A 6,000-nucleotide genomic window follows, 5' to 3' on the forward strand; every position below is an offset into this window, starting at 1 on the left:
GCCCTCCTTCATCTCCACACACTCTGTGCCCTCCTTCATCTCCACACACTCTGTGCCCTCCTTCATCTCCACACACTCTGTGCCCTCCTTCATCTCCACACACTCTGTGCCCTCCTTCATCCACACACTCTGTGCCCTCCTTCATCCACACACCCTGTGCCCTCCTTCATCCACACACCCTGTGCCCTCCTTCATCCACACACCCTGTGCCCTTCTTCATCCACACACCCTGTGCCCTCCTTCATCCACACACCCTGTGCCCTCCTTCATCTCCACACACCCTGTGCCCTCCTTCATCTCCACACACTCTGTGCCCTCCTTCATCTCCACACACTCTGTGCCCTCCTTCATCTCCACACACTCTGTGCCCTCCTTCATCTCCACACACTCTGTGCCCTCCTTCATCTCCACACACTGTGTGCCCTCCTTCATCTCCACACACTGTGTGCCCTCCTTCATCTCCACACACTGTGTGCCCTCCTTCATCTCTACACACTGTGTGCCCTCCTTCATCTCCACACACTGTGTGCCCTCCTTCATCTCCACACACTCTGTGCCCCTGCATCCACACACTCTGTGCCCTCCTTCATCTCCACATACTCTGTGTCCCCTGCATCCACACACTCTGTGCCCTCCTTCATCCACACACTCTGTGCCCTCCTTCACCCACACACTCTGTGCCCTCCTTCACCCACACACTCTGTGCCCTCTTTCACCCACACACTCTGTGGCCCCTACATTCACACACTCTGTGCCCTCCTTCATCCACACACTCTGTGCCCTCCTTCTTCTCCACACACTCTGTGCCCTCCTTCTTCTCCACACACTCTGTGCCCTCCTTCTTCTCCACACACTCTGTGCCCTCCTTCTTCTCCACACACTCTGTGCCCTCCTTCTTCTCCACACACTCTGTGCCCTCCTTCATCTCCACACAATCTGTGCCCTCCTTCATCTCCACACACTCGGTGCCTTCCTTCATTTCCACACTGTGCCCCCTGCATCCACACACCTTGTGCCCTCCTTCATCTCCACACACTGTGTGCCCTCCTTCATCTCCACACACTGTGTGCCCTCCTTCATCTCCACACACTCTGTGCCCTCCTTCATCTCCACACACTCTGTGCCCTCCTTCATCTCCACACACTCTGTGCCCTCCTTCATCTCCACACACTCTGTGCCCTCCTTCATCTCCACACACTCTGTGCCCTCCTTCATCTCCACACACTCTGTGCCCTCCTTCATCTCCACACACTCTGTGCCCTCCTTCATCTCCACACACTCTGTGCCCTCCTTCATCTCCACACACTCTGTGCCCTCCTTCATCTCCACACACTCTGTGCCCTCCTTCATCCACACACTCTGTGCCCTCCTTCATCCACACACTCTGTGCCCTCCTTCATCTCCACACACTCTGTGCCCTCCTTCATCTCCACACACTCTGTGCCCCTTTCATCTACACACTGTGCCCCCTGCATCCACACACCCTGTGCCCTCCTTCATCCACACACTCTGTGTCCTCCTTCATCTCCACGCACTGTGTGCCCTCCTTCATCTCCACGCACTCTGTGCCCTCCTTCATCTCCACGCACTGTGTGCCCTCCTTCATCTCCACGCACTGTGTGCCCTCCTTCATCTCCACGCACTGTGTGCCCTCCTTCATCTCCACGCACTGTGTGCCCTCCTTCATCTCCACGCACTGTGTGCCCTCCTTCATCTCCACGCACTGTGTGCCCTCCTTCATCTCCACGCACTGTGTGCCCTCCTTCATCTCCACGCACTGTGTGCCCTCCTTCATCCCCACACTCTGTGCCCTCCTTCATCCACACACTCTGCCCCTTCTGCATCCTCGTTCATTCTTTTGCCCCTCGATTGCTGTTTCCTATCACCATTCCCCTCAGTTTCTTTACTTACCATACTTGATCTTCTTTCTTCTATTTCATCTGTTTTTTCTTCTGCTTTCTTACCCATTTGGCGGTGCCTGGGATCCAGTATCCTCTCTCTTGCTGCTCTTTTGGCGTTTTTTCTCCTCCTGGCCACGGGACCCCTGTGACAGCACCGCGGCACCCCTGGGAGCCACGGCGCACACTTTGGGAACCTAGGGTCAAGGGTCCTGCATGCAGTGATTAAAATTTTGGACTTCCTTAAAGTGTTTCCTAGAGGAAGGTAGAGAAAGAGACCTTCTAAGACCCTGTGGCAGATGATGGAATTTAGCTTCTGTGATTTTCTGATTTATCAACTTAAGCCTATCACCAAAAAGTAATGTGTCTTCAAAGGGAAGGGTTGCCAGATGATTCTTGGGCGGTGGATCTGCCACCCGTGGAACCAGTCAGAGTTCTTTTCTATCTACCACTGTTGAAGACACACTCATGGCAGAAAGTGAAATTGAAACCCCCCCTTTCATGAAGAAAGGGGTTTATTTCCTTTGTTGATTTCCTTACAAAGGAAATCAACCCCTTTCTTTATGACCTCAATATTGCAGAGTTTTTGAGCAGGTTCTTTATGCCACTCCTGTGGTATGAGAGGGGTATAAGGCCCCCATAAGGCCTTGACATTGATTTTGAGCTTGGCATCTTTCTTGACTAATGATACTACCACTAGCTTTTATTATCTTTTACTGCAAAGCCTGAAACTGACTAACCACCTCTCCATCTATCTACTACGCCTGCCTCATATTTTCACTTTCCCTCTTTGTATGGTTAGATACCCAGGGCCGGTGCAAGGTCTCTAGGCACCCTAGGCAAACTTACAGCCCCAGCAATAAATTAATAGTATTTACATTTCAGAAATATACCTATTTACCGCAACCATCACTGACATTAAATAATTCATAGGCACATTTAATAAAGAGACCTCATTGTCCCCCACATTCAGTAGCCCCCAAACCACCCCATCTTAAACTCTTTCATCACTGTGCCATGCTGCCCCCATTCTCCATCACTGTTCCATCCTGCCTCCCCACTTCATCACTCCCCCTTTTTCCTCATGGTGTGCCTCTCTCCCCCCCTCTTTTTCTCAATACTGTGCCTCTCTGTACCCCTCTTTTTCTAAATACTGTGCCTCTCTGTACCCCTCTTTTTCTTAATACTGTGCCTCTCTGCACCCCTCATTTTCTCAATACTGTGCCTCTCTGCACCCCTCTTTTTCTCAATACTGTGCCTCTCTGCACCCCTCTTTTTCTCAATACTGTGCCTCTCTGTACCCCTCTTTTTCTCAATACTGTGCCTCTCTGTACCCCTCTTTTTCTCAATATTGTGCCTCTCTTTCCCCCCCACCGTTGTTCCTCACACTGTGCCTTTTTTTTTTTTTACATACATTAGTATTACCGTATATACTCGAGTATAAGTCAATCTATGAAATCATTTTTAGCTAAACCATAAATAACAGTAGATGACAAGGAACATTCATAAATGATTATAAAATCACCTAAATAAAGGGGTATATAAGGGGTAGGTAGGGAGGGAGAGAGAGGGAGAGGGAGAGGGAGAGGGAGGGAGAGGTTTTTTTTCACTTACCCGGCAGTGGAACGCATATGCGTTCCAAATGCCGAACTTCCTGTGTTGCAACGCATATGCAGATGTTGAAGCCGAGGGACCGCACACCAGGTAAGTTCACCCGTGTATAAGCCGAGTGCCCTTTTTCAGCATACAAAAGTATGCTGAAAAACTCGGCTTATACACGATTATATACGGTAGCTGTTTTCTTCTCTTCTCTTCTCTCTTTTGTCTTCTGTCTTCTTTCTTTTGTCTTCTGTCTTGGTCCTGTCTGCTCTGCTCCTCACTGACTGCCGGGGGTGACTTGATGACGTCACGCCTGGCAGTCAGTGTAAACAAAGCAGAGAGGAAGGAGGAGGGGCCGCCAGCGCCGCTATTTTATAAATATCTTTTTTTTTTTAACTTTTTTACAACGCTGCTCCCCCCCCCCACCAATGGGTGGGGGGGGGAGTAGGGGTGGGTATATGAGAGGGGCAGTGGAGAAGGTGGCACAGGGGGCTATATGAGAGGGGCAGTGGAGAAGGTGGCACAGGGGGGTAGATGATAGGGTCAGGGGAGAAGGTGGCACAGGGGGGTAGATGAGGGACTGGGGAGAAGGTTGCACAGGGGGGTAGATGAGAGGGACTGGGGAGAAGGTGGCACAGGGGGGGTAGATGAGAGGGACTGGGAAGAAGGTGGCACGGGGGGTAGATGATAGGGTCAGGGGAGAAGGTGGCACAGGGGGGTAGATGAGGGACTGGGGAGAAGGTGGCACAGGGGGTTAGATGAGAGGGACTGGGGAGAAGGTGGCACAGGGGGGTAGATGAGAGGGACTGGGGAGAAGGTGGCACAGGTGGATAAATGAGAGGGACTGGGGAGAAGGTGGCACAGGGGGGTAGATGAGAGGGACTGAGGAGAATACATAAATACAATACAAAAAAATAATCATTATTCTGCCCCCCCCCAAATAGCTTTTACTTTCCCACTACACTACCTCAGTTTCTGCTCCTGGATGGAGCACCCTATTTCCCAAGTTTTTCTTTTAATTACAATATAACATTTACTTACCTATTTTTCTTCCCTCCTGGATGATCAGCACAGCAGTCAGCAATGGTCGCTCCTCACCTTCTTCTCAGAGGGGGGTGGAGCAGAGCACAGCATGCTGGAAGGGGAGGGGGTGGGTCCTGACAATAACTTTATGCACACTGTCTGTCTGTCACTGACAGACAGTGTGATCATCGTTTTGCATTGGCCAGCAGCTGTTTCAATGTGCCGGCAGTGTCTCCCTCTCACTGACAGACCGACAGTCTGTCAGTGAGAGACACTGCCGGCACATTGAAACAGCTGCTGGCCGCCGCAATACAATGAAGAAAGTCTATTGGACTTTTTTCATTTAAAAAACTGGTCTGCGGTGCCCTCCAGGTCCCGCCACCCTAGGCAGCTGCTAATGCTGCCTAATGGAAGTGCCGGGCCTGTAGATACCAAAGAACTGCATATTGTGCAACCATAAGCCCTTTACCTATGCCTTTGTCTTGCAACTTATTATCCACCTCTGCTTCACACCTTATCTTTGACCCTACCCACCCAAGGGCAGCCATAGTCATTGGGGTCAGAACACACACAATACAACTATATGCTGACATTCAACTTTTACATTATTGTCTTTTATACACTACTGCCTACTAGTATGTCTACCCCACCTAATAGACAGCCTATCTAGCACAATGTTGCTAATGTATTTCAAAGTGTCCTTCTTACCACTCAAAGATTAGCGATTAAGTCATTATATACTATTTGTGATTCTTTTATTAAACAATTGACCAACAGACATTACATTGCATAGATGCTACATCTTCATTTTGTTTTTACCTTTATCGTTTTTTTTCTTTTTTCTTTTTCCCTTAATGCTTTCTATATTCTAATTTATTACACCTTGTTTTGCTTTATGTATTGTGTTGTAATTTGTCTTCAATGTATGTGTATACAAAATAAACACATTCCTTTACCACACAACATATGTTGGTTATCACACATGTATTCGCACCTAATCACCTATAAACTCATTGTTTGCACCAGGGAAAAGTATTTGTAATTTTGCAACTTTCGGAGTTTAATGTTTTTTCTCCTGCCGTTCTTTTCCTGATTTATCTGCACCATCATTCATACCCACTAGACAGCAAAGATAATGACCCCTATTCTATTTAGACAGTAACGGGCCTGATTCATCAAGGAACGCAAAGTGAGAGCAATTTGCTTTTTTTTAAAAAAAAAACGGTTGGAAATTGCACACCGATACTACCATATAGCAAGAGGATCTCAGGAAATGTTTCTAGTTGAATATGGGTATAAGTGTCCTCTGGCAACCCAGCACTTGCAGACACAACACACTGCAGAATACATACAATGTGTGTGTATATATATATATATATAAAGTCCCATCAGAACGCGAAGATAAAAAAATAAAATTATTAAATACATTAGTATATGTTAATATAATCACTAATGCAGAAATATTACAAAAGTGTTTTTT

This window comes from Mixophyes fleayi, chromosome 6 (assembly GCF_038048845.1).
Source record: "Mixophyes fleayi isolate aMixFle1 chromosome 6, aMixFle1.hap1, whole genome shotgun sequence".
Classification (NCBI taxonomy): Eukaryota; Metazoa; Chordata; class Amphibia; order Anura; family Limnodynastidae; genus Mixophyes; species Mixophyes fleayi.